This window comes from Sabethes cyaneus, chromosome 3, assembly GCF_943734655.1.
Source record: "Sabethes cyaneus chromosome 3, idSabCyanKW18_F2, whole genome shotgun sequence".
Taxonomy (NCBI): domain Eukaryota; kingdom Metazoa; phylum Arthropoda; class Insecta; order Diptera; family Culicidae; genus Sabethes; species Sabethes cyaneus.
In genome coordinates this window covers 93246337-93263154 of record NC_071355.1, presented here as the reverse complement: position 1 = coordinate 93263154, position 16818 = coordinate 93246337, and positions in this window count along the sequence as shown.

Here is a 16818-nt window from a genome sequence, read left to right as displayed (position 1 = left end):
CAGGTTGTGGAAAATGGGTCCCGAATCGCGCAAAGGAACGGTTGATTTGCACACCTGGAACGTTAATCTACCCGCGTCCAGATGGTGCCACTATTACCTTCAGCGAAGACAACGACCGCCTTACCGGTTCAAAGAAGCCAGAACCTATAAGTAGAATGTTATCATCACCGGCAAAGATCTCCCTATCCTTCTCTCCTTCTCGCTTCAGAGTAATAGTGTGGCTGCTTCCCGCCAGCCAAGCGGAGTAAAAAAACAAAGTGAAATTCAAAATATCGGACGCGAATGTGAGAAATGTTCTCAGGGGCGACTTATAACAGGGAGTATCGAGGGTTACAGATAAAATACCGCTATACAATCAACAACGTGGGTTTATTCAATTCGGTCTTCTTTATCGACGTCTCCAGTTCTATTAATAGACCTAACTCTGGTTATCTCTTTCCCCTCTTTCCTACAGTGCGGTCTCTGTCGGCTCGTTCTGGTGATAGTCGCAGAACGGCACAAAGGTCTACTCGTTTGTTTTCGAGCTCGTTCTTCGAGCAGTAAGATTTGAAAAGGCGTGTGTGTGGATTCTAAGTTTTACGTGCACGTTTGTTTACTCACGGTACCGATCAGCTGCTTTTTGGCTGTAACCGATGACAAGCACGGCGTCGGCCGTTGCAATGATGGCGTCGTCGCGATGGCGCCGAACAAGATCTGCGATGGCGTCGAACAGCGTCGTTCGGAAACGTGATGCTACGATGGCGGCGCGGCAGTGTTGAGCCGTTGCACTAGCGATGGTTGAGCGTTGCCAGAAAAAAGCGAAGCGCGTGGTTTGCTTAGCGCTGCTTTTCGATGCCGTCGTGAAGTGGTGGTACCGCTTAGGCGTCGCTAGAAGCGGGTTGGCAGGAAACGGTCGCAGCAAAAGAAAATTTGACAAAAGAAGCCGTCCATCGGCTGTCGACGCCTTTGAGTATTTTTACCATCACACACCTTTTTTAAATTATCTTACCTTCTTGTCTGTCACACAACACACGAAAAATCGTCCGTAGACGAAGGACCGCACTGCCTAAGCTTTCGACCGCACTAGCTAATACTCCTACCTAATCAGCAAAAGAGGAACTTTGTTATAAATCGACCGTTAAACTTTCTCACATTTGAATCAAACTTACAAAATAACGCACGCGTAACTACTAAAATACCACTAGTCTCTTCCACGATCTGGATCGAAATGAAAGGGCAGAAATTTGGAAATCCTCAGATAAAATAGTAGGCATTCAAATTCTTTTCACGGAAGTACGTTTTCTTTAGAAAACGACTCTTCAACGTTCGTGTCTTTCTAAAGGTTTAGTGGTATCATCCCATTCTTTCGCATGTCGGTTCAATCGCGCTTCCCTTCTTTTGCACGATTCGGCTTTGGTGAGACGGAAACAGTGGATAAGTTTTTGAAAATATTTTTTTCGAAATTTTTCGGAATTCTTGTTTTTGAAAGATGATAACTTTTGAACGCATGGTCATAATGTTGTGATATTAGTATCAACATGTCAGGAAATGTGTTCTGAACATATTTCTCATATTGTCAATTCAAGACAAATTTCGTATGTGGCTCTGGAGCTCCAAAAGCGAAGGCCGTCTACAGATGGTCTTACCCGTTAGAGCTTTAACCTCGCTAATTGACTTACATAGCTATGCAGACGTCGAAAGACGATGTTGTCACATCGATTCAAATGAGTAGGTACGAGATATCTAAACTGAACGAAAAAGTCAAACTATTCTCCAGCATTCTGATAGACATTACTTCTAACTCTTTTACTTTGCAGCACTACCAATGATAGGACTGGAAACTATCGACGAGATGAAGCTACTAGGTATCTCTGCAAATTTAGCGGCTGCACTTAATAAAAATGCACATTTAGGTACTTTCACCGCCTGCTGATGGTCCAGGTTAGCATGTTGGATTAAGGGCGGAAGATAAAAATAAAACTGTAGCGGACAACTCTGGATGGCGGGCAACAAGAAAGTGTGGAAAGCGAACTGGATAGAATACGATAAAAATAATTTAGTCGCCTGAAGCAGGAAAGAAGAGTTGAATAAGCTAGAAGCTGAAGAAGGAAAAGTAAACAAATTCTCGCCACCTGAGCCACCGAAGTATTAATAACACCTTCAGCAGGAATCATAACCAGGTTTATGCTTTGCTCTGACAATAACCTTATTTCTTAGCGTTTTACTGCGAAGCGTAATAGTGGAATTGATTTGCTCTCTCTTTCTGTCAGATGTTATCTTCTCCGAAAAGCGAGGAAGATTTTTGACGTAGGACTATGTCTTACGACAAGTTTGGCTGGGTAGGGTGTCATTCCAAAAAATCTTTCTCGAAAAGTTGTCAAGTTTTGAACGCTAATGAAGGCTCAAATGAAGAACGCTATTATTTCGAAAGTGTACACTATTGAAAAACTGAAAATAATGAAGCATTGTCCAACTTGAAATCCTCGCATCCTAATTGGTCGAAGAAAAGACGTCATCATGGTTTGCACGTGTTTTTTGAAAAAAGTGACAGAAACTCCTCGTCCCTATTGGTTGAAGATTTTTTACGGAGCTTAAACCTATACCAATTTGATATCTGTGCTTGGGAAGTACCGCAGAGTGCAAAACGAGCCCTCTTCTTCAACCGATATAATCGTTTCAATGTTTAAACCTAGTCCAATGTGATGCCCTGAAGGTAAACAATTTTCTTAAAGTATAAAACCACCCTTTTTCTTCAATCGCCTTTAACATTTAAAATTGAAATTAGTCAAAATTGATGTCCTGTAGGTGAAGCGTCATCGAAAAGTGAGCGGTCATCCTTTCCTTTTGCCAGATTGTATCCATATAGGTACTGCTAGAATTTGTTCGAAACTGTTGTCTTGCATTTGTGCGTGTGATGTGACACAGCATTCTCAAAGCGAGGAAAATCAGCGACTCTCCTATCCGAGAACTATGGGAATAAGTTTACTGGTCACGGGCGACTTTTTCTGCCACTTCCAAAACGTTTGCAACTTGTAAATGCTTTATTATCAGTGTTCTTCTTTTGTAAACTGCAGAAAAATTTTGCGCAAATTTTTCAACTTTTTGAAAACTCGCGCGTATCGTCTACCGATTGCCACAGGAAAAGCACTATTCAACGTAGAAATAGATCATGAAAACTTATTTACTGTTTGGTTTAGTGTGACTTCGATTCGTTTTAATAAAATAGATTCAATCAATTCATGGAAATAACTCCGAAATCGGTTGAAGATAGAACGTATACAATGTTACTACTAGGATAAACGTTGCGTATGTAGGTTGTATACATGAAGAATCGTATTATTACATACATGGATACATCCTACTATCGCCACAAAGAGACTCACGTAGTCCTGCGTCACTTATGTGCGGTTGTGTCTTGCACACAACCTTTCTGATTTTTCATTTGCAATGCTTTTGTTGCTTAGTGTACGATACCGTATCGATACCCGCGATATCGATACTCGCAGGCCGATATCTCGATATATTTCATCGATACCTACGCTGTCGATATTTTGCGAAATCGATAATTTCATCCCGATACTGTTTTGATAAAACGGGATATGCAGCTGAAAAAATATAAGCTAAACCTAGGCCAGAAAATGCTCCAGAAAGCAATATTTTAAGGATTTTTTCTGGCGCTGTTTTCTTTTCAGGTATTTACTAAGCTTAATTCTCAAATTTGCTTTATTGGAATTGACTCTTATGCAAAACCTTGAACAATGTCACTTACATGTTTAACGCTTATTGAACAGTAAGTGCATGCGATACGCGACTTTCAGCAATTGAGAACTAACTAGAAAGCACAGAGACTAGTATTGGGCGTTGACGGCATTAACAAAAACTTTACAGCTTTTACGCGCCATAATAGCATTGGCGGAACTAGCGCTCACTTCTAGGGGGGGCTATAGCCCCCGGCATTTTTTCGACCATTTTATTTCTTTGGCATATTAAGATTAAATGTACATTGATGCATAGGAACTTTAAGTTGTGATGCATATAAAAATTACTCTTAGGTTTTTAGTATGTTAAGTTATCTAACTATAGTTTTTTCTGAAATTTAAAAATCCAGCTTAAATTTTCTAGGGGGGGCTATATGTCTTCTAGGGGGCCCCCTAGCCCCCCCCCTAGTTACGCCAATGCATAATAGCGGTGAAAGTGGCAGAAGTGGAACAGAGATCGAGAAGAGCTAGAACCGGAAAGGAGCAACTCCCGGCGGAACTCTGCAGGAATGGCCAAGAACCGCCAGCAACGACACATCACTGGATGGTTTCAGGGGTTTGGGAGAGGGCTGCCGGACGAGTGGATTGAGTATGTAATACGTCCCATCTACAGAAAGGATGATCGGATCGATTGCTGTAATTACCGCAGCATAACGCTGGCCAAAGCCACCAACAGGGTGCTCTGCTAGATTTGGTTGCATCGTCTGTCCCCGGTGGCAGGAGAGTTCGTAGGGTAGCACCAGGTGGGCTTTATGGAGGCCCGTGCTACTACGGATCAAATTTTTACTCTTTGGCAGGTCATCCAGATATGTCGGGAGTACAACTCATCATATTTTTGTGGATTCCGGGCAGCATACGATTCAGTCGGACGCGAACAGCTTGTTTACGTTCAGGATATCAAATAGGAGTAGGTTTAATATGATGTGAAGTAGTAGAGGTTTGGAACAACGTACCGTTTGTTTGTGTAAGCAGCACAAATAATGTAAACAGCAAGGGTGACGTCAATCTCGCCCTATTCTTCTACGGGCATAAAAAAGCATAAACATTGTGCCGTACAACGATGACACTAACACACCTATACTTTTTAGCATATTACGAACACAAACATGCCGCGTTTTCCGTACCTAAGTAATAGTGTACATAGGGTTTAATATTTAAACGATAACACCGATTGAAGAACAGGGATGGTTTGGCACATTGGCCTACTTCCCAAGTACAGACATCAAATTGGACAAGGTTTAATCGCGTTCGCAAGGACTTTTGTTGGGACGAGGAGTCTTTGTCACTCTTTCTGGCGTACTTCCCATGCACAGAAATCAAATTGGACTAGGTTCAATCGTCGCAAAGAATCTTCGACCTGTTGGGACTGGGAGATTTTGTCGATTATTCTAAAATAAAATTATTATTATATTCTAAAAACACGTTAAAACTATGATGGCATCTTTTGCAACCAATTACGAAGCGAGGATTGCCAGTTGAACAATGCTTCATTATTTTCAACTTTGCAATAGTGCGTACTTTGAAATCAATAGGATTCTGTACTTGGGTCGAAGCGTAGAAGATTTTCCGATCGATTGGTGCAAAAATATTTAAAATCGATAGGGAAACCGCTAAGCTATTAGCGGTCAAAACCTATCATTTTTCGTGACGCTCGCATTTGTCGATTTTTTGGAATGACACCCTATCCCAAACGTGCCGTAAGACGTAGTCGTACGTACACCTGTGTGCAAAATAATAGCAGTGAAATCCTCATATTTTTAAAAAATCGTTTATATTTTTTCTACTTTATCATGTACACGAACGCTACCTATATGACGTTGTATGCTAGTAGCATACGATCTCTAACTAAATGTACTCGACTGTCCTACTGCCATCATTGAGCATATGGATCGTTTTGTTTGTCTACCTGTTTTTCCTATGTTGTGCTAAAATAATAACAGTGCTCACAATTTCATTAGAATTTTCAAAAGAATTATAAAATAACCGTTGAAACAAACCATTTAAGGTATAAATATTATCTATTTACATTTAACAAGAGTCTGTTCATTTTTAGTATATACGTATAATCAGCCAAAATGGGTCGTCTAAACGTTGCTGAAAGGAATTTTGGACTAAAACATATTCATAATTAAACAACAGATGATGATCAAATACATAAATTCCCACATTGCAATTTTTTTTATAAACTCTAATGCTAAACTCACCACTGCTATTATTTTGCACACAGGTGTACGTCAAAAACACCCTAATTTTGAATCCGAATTACTCGACTAGTCGACTATTAACAGACGGATACATTTTAAACATTTTACATTTCCTGAGCACAGAGTCACCATTTTTCCATATGTAGAAACGAGAGAAAATTCTAGTTGGAGCCAATTGCGGTACACCTCACATGCTGATTGCTTCGTTTTTGAGATGTCGGTTTATGCTGATCTATTTTCCCAACAATTCAAAGTATTACTGCACACCGGGGTTACTTGCAACACTTCTGCGCATCGCGCTTTTCCATTGTTCATTGACATGAAATTATTTTTTATTGTTTGGTTCCTGTACACAATTAGTGCATCATATAAGCTGACAAATAGCAACTTTGAGCTTTATTTATATTTTGAACTTGGAGAAGTAATGATGAATTCTTGTTGTTACTTCCAATATGGCGCGGCTTGCACCACTTGTAAAATAGATAACTATCGTAATAGACAGTATGTACAAGTTTGCGTCTGTACGATGTTACTGCCATCTCTTGAAAAATTAAAATTGTGACAAATTTCACGTGCCTTGAAATGGCAATTTGAAGTTCGTCGACATGCTGCATTTTCACCGAATATCTTTAAAAACGGGATAGACGAAATTGGGAAGCAAACATACCTCTAGTAACTCTTGTTTTACTGCAAACACACTCAAAATATCTAAAAATAGTCATTTGCGGTTTGAAATCAAATTTAAAATCATAAGAAACGCCAAATCAGAAAAGTGTTGCAAGTAACCCCGTTTACTGGATAACTTGCAACACCCCTATTTTCGGTTCATTCTACAGATTCACTTAGCTGATATTTTTTCTCATAATCATCAATCAAAAGTACTAATCACTATACAAGTTTTGGCTACTTACACTTGAACCTAAACGGTACACTTCGAAAGTTATACCAAGTCAAAGTTCGAAAGTGTTGCAAGTATCCCCGGATGACGGTACCTTTTATTTGCACTTACTCAAATTAATAACAACTTACTTATACTTACTAAGCAATTTCATGAAAAAAGGATTTATCAACATTTATAAGTGCTCCTATTTTGTTCCAATTTTGAAAACATATTCAATTTCCAAAAAAATTACGCAACGTTAACCAAGAGATGAATTATGTTCCGAAGACGTGTCGATTTCTATCTCAAATAGTAAGTAAGATCGTATAACAAAGGTTTCTTTCACCGCTAGGTGGATTAAATCAGGTATTTTTTTTGCTGATTTTTAACCCAGATCCGACCTGATTTTTAAAGTCTATTTTGAAGGAGAGGTGACAAAAATTTTGAAAATGATTTGCAATGGCCTAAATAGGACTAAAAATTCGGAGATGAAATTGAACCTGAAATTGGATATGAAGTTGGACTTGAAATTAGAATAATATCAGCTTGTAGCTTTATTTCAATTTAAACTGGAAATTGGATTCGAGACCAGATTTGAATTTGGACTAGAAATGGGACTTGAAACTTGAAATTAGTTCAACACACACATGAAAGTGGATTTAAAATTAGACCTAAAATACAAAACCTAAATTTACTTGAGCCTTGAAAATAGACATGAAATCGGATTTCAAATTGGACTTGAAACTGGATTAATTTACTTATCGCAAAAATTCCGGCTTACACTTTATGAAAAATTGTTTAATTTTTAGAGAAGATGCCATTGTGCCCAGCCTAGACCCGCCAGTGCTAGAATTATCAAATCACACAATCTGGGTCGCAAATTCAATGATGCAAAATGATTTGTCCAATGTTGCGTATGTTGTGTGGTAAGCAGGCTTGGCATACACTTTTCGCTTTGATTTTGCTCTTTTGATTACTGCTCCTCAGCCAAGCAGAATTTGAAAAAGTGGTGTATGGGGCATTTGTAGAGCTAGTAATTATCTGTAATATTGCTGAAGAAAGTGAAGTTTTATCTTTAGTATTTACGGTGCTGTAGGGCAGCAATGCCGTTGGTAGCAAAAAGAGCGCTCTTTTTGCTACCAAGAGGGTAGCAGCCTTATATCGCCATAAATACAAAATGCACAGTAATGCTTACTTCAGCAATATTGTAGATAATAACAAATTCTATAAACGACCCATACATCACTTTTTCAAATTCTGCTTGGCTGAGATGCAGTAATCAAAAGAGCAAAATCGAAGCGAAAAGTGTATGCCAAGCATGGTGCTAAGTATGGTAATTGAAAGAACATAAATCGACCGAATCCAATGCTTGAATTTGGTGCAAAAGATGAAGTCCGTTATCACCGACCAATAGTGGACTCCATTGACAATAGTGTGGTGGCCATCTTCATCTTTGAAAACATATGCTTCAATGATTCCGCCGGCTTACAAACCTCACCAAATAGTACATTTTCAGGGAGTTTTGGTAGTTTCTTTTTTTACTTGTGGTTACTGCATGTGGTGTGATCATATGACAATTATGCTGGCTTTGTTACTGAACGCAGTTTTTTGGTAATAAAAATAGAGATCTTTAAGTTGATCCAAAACTTAAATGGCGGAGAGGCAGGTAGCTCGACTTCAGTTCCTGCAGAAGATGTAGTTTATACGGCTTTAGTCAAGATTCTTGCGTTAAATCTTCTCAGCCCAAGTAACAATTTCAATTTTAAGATGCACTTGAAGAGGTTTCCAGCATTTGCTGCTTAAAACCGATCTCAAAACTTGTAATTCTACTAAACTGCGATAAAACAGCCATAAAACCCTTATAAGACGAGGGAGGCCCACACTAAAGAAGGTTCTCAAGAAAATTTCCAAAGATCCTTTTAAAACTTGTAATTCTTATCGATATCTATTTATAATGACTTCCAAGAGTCGCTACAAACAAAAAGAAAACTGCCACAAGTGTTGATGATTTTATGGTTGTCTCTTCAAAGAACACTTGCAAGACATCATACACTTCTCACAGCCTTAAATGTTTTAAATTGAACAAGAGCTATAAGCTATAAGCATTCACAGATATGGCTATTTCGAAATGGGTATAAATGAAAATTGAAACTAAAAATGATGATAAAAGCAGCTGCTTTGTTGCTCATAAATGAGAAATTTTTCATGCCACGTTTGTCGATGTTTTGTGACTTGAAAGTTGGAAAATTTTAACGCGCCAGTTATTTTTGCTAGATTATTGAAAAATTAAATTAATTTAAAAAATTAATGATTTCATGAAGAAGTTGATAGCTACCAAATTTTTAACTAATTGTGGCAAAAAGGCTTTTATATGTCTAAACATTTATTTAAAAAGATAAGATCACTAATAGTATTGCATAATACCATATTTATAAGCGCCCATATGCAATTGACTACAATTTCTAAAGTAATCAAAATAGCCCTGTTCGCCATTTTTTCAATGGTTTTATCCAAATCAACCCGAAAGCGCTTATTAGACTAACATTTCTTGCACAAGACAAAGAAAATTTTTCCAAGAGCGCGTTAAGTTCATCAATACTTATTGTATTCTTGAAGAAGACAAGTTGCGCTTGAATAAGAATTGTTTGAATTACTTGAGGGCACCAAGTTTTTGCAAGATAACCATTCTAGTATAAACAAAGAAAACATCAACGAAGTATCGACGTAACGTGTTGTTTGTGCTGTTTGTGCTATTTGCACTGCACCACAGTTCCAAGCGTTTAATTTACACAGAGGTGGGCACCGCTAACCGAAATTTTAGTTTCGCTAACAGCTAATCCGCTAAATCAAAACGTTAGCTTCGATAACCGCTAACCGCTAAATTAATCAACAATTTAGCGGAAGCTAACGCTAACCGCTAACAGCTAAATTTGTCAGCACTGTAGAATCAACATTACTTAAGCGAAAAGCGCTGATTTCGGCAATAAAAGATAATTTTTGTTTCAAAGGTAGTAATAAAATTTCAAATTTTTAGTAAAAATAGATTGAAATCAGAATAAAGGGAATTAGCAGGTAGAAAATTTGTAAAAACATATTTTGTTGATAATAATTTTCCTTGGTTGTTGTGAAAACTTTATTGCGTTGATACTTGGCCCAACACTTATGAATTTATAAAACTAGTGATGTCCGAGAAAATCGAAAAATTTCCCTTGATGTTTTCAGTGAATGTAGGAGGCCTCGAATTTTTTTAAATATCGATTTATTTGAGCCCGCGTACAAAAGTAGTCCTCTACGGACTTGAGACAGCAACTTTGTTTATGGAAGTGCACTTGCTGTATTTGAACGAAAGGTATTGCGAACTATTTTTGGCGAAGTACAAACGGATAGCGGAGAGTGGCATAGGCGTATGCACCATGAGTTGTAGTCACTATTTGGAAAAAGTTGGGAGACTACTGTGGGCCGGTCACATCGCAAGGATACCGAACGATTGTGCAGTAAAATCTGTTCTCTACAAGAGCTCCACCGGCACCAGGAATAGAGGGGCCAAACGAGTTAGATGGCTTGACCAGGTTGAAGCCGACTTGCATGTGCCGAGACACGTAACGATTTGGAAACGAGTAGCCCATGACCCAGGGGTGACATTGCGATTCTCGTTTCGAGTGATTTTGGTTCGTTTCGACCACGTTAAACGAATGGGCGAAACGAACCAAAATCACTCGAAACGAGAATCGCAATGTCACCCCAGAAGTACAATGGAGAGGAATTCCTGATACGGTAAGAGCCACCCCGGCTCTTGGCTGGTAAAGTACGTACAAAAGTTTGGTATTTGGAATCCTTCGACCGAAGCCTTTGTGATATTTCTCATGAATTTTCCTTCTGCCAAAAAAAAGTTAGCGGTTTATTTAGCGGTACATAAATTTAGCGGAAGCTAACAAAAACGCTAACGGTTATAAAAATTAGCGAAAACGCTAACCGCTAACCAAAATGTTAGCTGAGCTAATTAGCTGTTAGCAGATTAGCGGAATCGTGCCCACCTCTGAATTTACAATTGGTATTGGTACAACTGTTTTTAAAAATTATGCTTCAACTGCTTCAGTGCCTTCAAACATTTACCATACAAAGACATCTGACTTATGAACTCTATATTTTGTTTAAAAAATACGAAAAGCTCTAGAGGAAACCCGCACCGCCTCTGGCAAATCCATCATTACCGGCACTGTCCAGTTCAGTTAATCCTGAGATCTTTATTGTTTTGTGACTTCGCTGATTGTTCATATGAAAGAGTTTTCAAAATATTACACAGATTTTCGCTTAATTTTCGTTTAAAAGATCTGTATTCTTCAATTTTCTCCAGGTTCAGACGCCCATTTTGACAGATTAGTTGTTTACGTTAGAATGTTCTTATTCAAGAGTATAATTTCTCTTTCAAGAATATACGATTTTAAGAGAGTTTTATGGCAGTATTGTTAAGATAAACGAATCTTGCAGAAGAATGTCATAAGTTTTTGTCAAAACTATTGTTAAGTTTTAAGGAGCGTCGTTTTTAAGCAAAAATGAAGTATCCTTTAAAACCCCTTATAAGGTGAATTATACTTATTGATAATTTAGTTTTATGGGTGATTCTGCAAGTCTCCTTCAGTCATACTTCAGAAATGTTAGTTAAATAAGATAAAATTGACTTGAGGGGGAACACTATAAAACCTAACTGACTTTGAAATGGTCTGATAAAACTACTATAAGAAATGAATAAGACCAATTTGCTATTGGATTGTTACTTGGGAGTGGTCGAGAAACACATTCCCAATTGTTGAGAATAGCGACGGATTGACAATCCTCGACAACACTGTCAGTTATGGTAGTAATATTTTGTTCTTTACGGATTCTGCAAACGCGATAGTCTACTGTAGCTTCCATTGTTTGCTTACTAGTCCGTTTATGATCTAATTTTGTGAAACACATTTTGCACAGAGCACAAATTTTGATGATAAAGTTCAATAATTTTGAAACAATGCTCGTGTATAAATCTTTCTATAATTAAATGATAATACAAATAGAACATTTTTTGTGGCACATGCCACGGGCCAAGAGCAAATGCAGAATTAAATGTTTGAAAAACAAACCTTCACAAAAATGACGTGTATAAGGAACTTATATAGTGGTTTATTGCTCCCTGGAAGATTTACGTAACCACCACGGTCAACACAAGAATCTCGCATTCCATTTTGCATATACATTCTTTTTATGAACAGAACTGCAGAGTCTTTTATCTATATAAAAGAAAAATTCACCCAATGTGAAGCAAAATATTCATGACATCCCAGTGACCAGTTCGCTGCTCAGCTGCTTTCAAGACGAAGAATGATTTTTTTATGAATATTATCTGGGCACATGTTGTTGTATGCCGGAGCAAACAATAAATAAATTCCAGGCTTGCAAATAGAAACCATGCTATGCCTTACTTGAACTCAGCAAACGCAAACTCGTAAATCTCCCTGCAAACAGTTTTCCCCTTTTTTGCGATCTTTTACGATGCATCAGCCTGCTCAAAGTTGTAAATGATGTCGTTTCGATTCATTCAGTGGGTGTGAAATATGTAAGCCAACATCAGGCTGAGCTATCTGACTGATGTTTACCAACATTTTGCTTGACAATAATATTACCAGGCTGCAATGGGTGTTATAAATTCATGGCAGTAATGAATTATTAATTGATGAAAATTAAGCGAATTTGTTTAACGGCGTTATGTAGCAAGTAAGGAAATGCATTTATGCTATTCAAATTAAGCTTGTGAAAAGGAGGCAATCCAGTTGTCATAATAAATACTGTTAACAGTAGTCTGTTATCCTAATACTCTTCAGCTTTTGCATTTATTGAATTTCAAAACTATGCTTTGCATTGATTAATTAAAAGTATTTTTAAAATGGGTTCGAGAAAACAATTATTAAGTAAACGATGCTAGTTTCACCATTCTTGGTAAAAAGTTCAAACATGCAAGCAGCTTCCTACTTTAGTCTCATCACAAAGGTCCTGCTGGTGAAAACAAATGCGGCCGTAAATAAAATTCTCCATCAATTAAGTCACCGCGCGGTTTCCATAATTTTTACGATTGTGACAAATATTTCCTCCTCTCGGAACACCACACTCACGGCCTCACGCAGAAAGGAGTTACACTAATAGAACACGGTGTTATTGATTTATGGCACCTGATGCGTGATAATTGAACGTTTCAAATCACAACGCACTCTGGGTGAGCAACCACACTCGGTTGGTGACAGTGGCGGCGGTGTGGGAGGGATGGAAAATTATTGCCGATATGAATGGTCCTTGCTGTGGCAGTTCTCGCCGGATACATTGTGTTCGGGCACATGGTTTGATATAGTTGCTCAATTCACGCTTCCATTATATGTCGTAGGCATGGCAAATTTATTAACATTGATGTATGACTGTTACTTGGCAATGTCAAGCGATTACATTTGCTCATTATGCTCACAGGTCGGAAAACATAACTTAGCTAGCACTCAGTTACCGGCACTAGGCTAGGGCCACCTTCACACAGGCATTTCCCGTGCGTATGATTGAAATAGGGTACTTCACGCTAGTACAACACTTTAGCTCACAAACTGTTTTCTCGTGGCTGCTCAGCAGGTGTATAACCAGCAAACGTTGATAGCAATTTGCACTTGTACATGAATCGCGAAACAGCACTCACTAGGACATTTCTTCGCACCACATCACCCTTGGGAACCATCAACTAGTAGCACTACCGGCTGAAGTATTCGTATACTCCATTATCCACTTAAGCCGTTCCGTGGTTGAGCAGAACCTGGAAGTTGTGTTTTAATTCAATAATCCAATCTCACTTCGGTTTATCCAAACGGCACAATAAATAAGCCTCATTTCGGTTAGCTTGTTATTCCATCGAACAGGAACCACTAATCACACATATAAGGTACACACCTCGACGCAGGCAGTTAGAATTCGCAGCGATGTCGAACCCGGTAAATAGCAACGAAGCAACGAAACTTTACCATTGCCGATCGTTCTACGTTCTACCGGTGCTTTCAATTTCTACGACCATCGGATGCCAAACGTCTATACGCGAGGACATAACACAGGCAACTAACCGGACCGACCGAGGCAGGATTGGCAGCATCCAACTCTGACTAACCTGCTTCCCGTGGTCGGGCTCTGCTTCGGAATGTTCGTCGAGTGCGCGCAGTATACGACGGTAGTCCTTGGTCTCGTTTCACTGGAAGAATCCTATTCTTTACAATCACGTTGGCATGCCGGTTACAGTGCGATGCATCAACGAGGTCATCCGACGAGAAGGGAGCACCGAAATGAGCATCTCTGGCAGTCCGTCAGGGTGTAGCGCTGGCTCTCTTCTGCTTTCCATCTTCGTTATGTTTTGCTTAATGTTTTTTTTAATTTTTTTTTATTTTTGACCTTTCAAACGGTGTAATGTAAAGAGGGTGGAAATTGAGAGTGGTTCAGCAGCTGACGCATCAGAATCAACATAATGTAAGCGGGAGTAAGAACGATAAAGGGATTGTCGCTGTCAAGAACCAAATCACGTGTAATGTAGGAGATTTTCTGGAAAGATTGATTTAATCGTGATTAATTTGTGTGGAGAATGGAGCACACGGCTTTGAAGTGGTTTGGAGCACCACGATGGAAGTGTAGCAATCAAAGCATCTGTATTCATTCGTTTCATTAATCATTAATAATATTAGACCATGTTTCACGTTGGTGTTTTTCTGTCAATTCAATTAATTATGACGTACCTAGATGTATTCTAACACGAATCAGAAAATGTTCGCATGATAATATAACGCAATAGTGGGTTGTACGGTAGAAATAAATTGTGTAATATTCAGAAATAGGCAATGTTTGTGTTTGAAAAAATATCATTGGCGGAACTAGCGCTCATTTCTAGGGGGGGCTATAGCCCCCGGCATTTTTTCGACCATTTTATTTCCTTGGCATATTAAAATTAAATGTACATTGATGCATAGGAACTTTAAGTTGTGATGCATATAAAAATTACTCTCAAGTTTTTATCATGTAAAGTTATCTAACTATAGTTTTTTCTTAAATTTAAAAGTCCAGCTTAATTTTTCTAGGGGGGGCTAAATGTCTTCTAGGGGGGGCTTAGCCCCACCTAGCCCCCCCTAGTTACGCCAATGAAAAATATGCGTTATAAATAAGAGGATTATAAATAATGTTTATTGATTCCATTCTGACAACAATAAAACGAACGCATTTGATTCATAATTCATTACCAGATTGTGTGAAATATCCTGTCACTCTTCTTCAAAGTTCATGCTTCATGGGCGAGATACTCTCTGCACCGGGATAATTGAGCGCAAATGAAGTTGCATGTTGCTTTACCTCAGCTGGTTACACTATTTTTAGAAGGCTCAATTTGCGTCCATTATACACCTGTTTACAGGCTCAATTTACGACCCAAATCTTTGTGACGAACGAGTCCAATATCTCACCAGCAGCTTCGACGCCTGGGATTTATGCTAACGGTTAGTATCAAGAGCGACTCGTATCAGCTTAATCAGTTTTATTGAGAAGCCATGTTCAAACAAAGCCATTTACTACAGCTTATTACGCTTAACTGAATCGTATGCCGTCTTGAAGTCTATGGACAGATGATGCGTTTGTAAGGACTTCGACGAGAACCTGTCACATGGGAAGCATTTTATCCGTTGTAGAGAGTCTTGGTAGTCGCTAATGGTTTTGGTTTATGGACCTTATTTAATGGAAAGTTTCTTAATGGTCTTAGTTTATGGAACAGAATCCGGGAGAAAATTATGCTTTTTATAATGGAAAGTTTCGTATGAGTTATAAGTTATGTGGAAAGTTATACCTCAATAAATTCTTTATTAGAATTGATGACCATGCTTGTAGATAGAGCATATGAATCGTTCTAAGTGAAGCCTTTCGGTCCTTTGTGTTTCAGCCTTTTGTGATTCAGCCAAATAGGGGAACGGTCTTTCGTAATTTGACGAAATAAAATTTCGGCCATCTGAGGCAATTGTTGAAATTTGGCCATTTGGATTTTGACTAATAAATCGACAATTCGGTACGAGCCCGGTGAGTCGATACTAGGGCTAGGGAAAACTAACAAGAGTCGACAGATGTGACTTCTGCTGGAGGCAGCCCTTTCGACGGCGGGTAACCAGCAACACTCGCGGCCGGCGGCGTCTCATCCTATCTATGAAAAGTCATAAAATATTTGTTACGGAACTATGCCAAAAGGTCGTTCCCGAGCAGGCGTGAAGAGCAAAATAATATCGAAATAATGGAAATAATGGAAATCGAATAAATCATATCAAAATTTTTATCTTGTCTTGACTGACACAGTTGGTAAAATACTAAAAAACAATCCTATCGTAGAACTTAATCTTAGTATCATCGGTATTATCGGTATTGTTGGTGTTTGTATATGTTGATTTAGCTGTAGTTGAAGCATTTCCCCTTTATTCTCGACAAAACATTTACGGTCATCTACGGTCCTCTATGCAATAACTCGTGCTTTTGCTTTCCCAACAGCCAACGCTAAGAACCCGACTCACAGTGGGACCATTTTGGAAAAAGGCGATCAAAAGTCTTTTCTCGCTTTTCCTGACGTTTTCGGGCTTAGGTGTCTTAGGAGAAGTTTCATAAAAAAGTATTCTGCATCTAATGACATTTTAATATAATTAGAGATTGAGGGGACAACAAATTTGAAAAAATTAATTTTTTATAGGAACTAGATAGCACGGTCATATGTTCGGCAACGTTGTAGAACTTTGAATTTCATTAAACTTTGCCGAAGATACTAAGTGTCTGCATCATATAGTTTGCGAGATATAATTGACTTTCTGTCGTGACCCCTTTTAAAACAGTTTTTTAAACTTTTTGTACACAAAGCCTCATCTAACAGGTTCGACATGTTTTACAAACTTTTTAATACTGTCAAAATACGCAACTTTCTAGAAGGTGT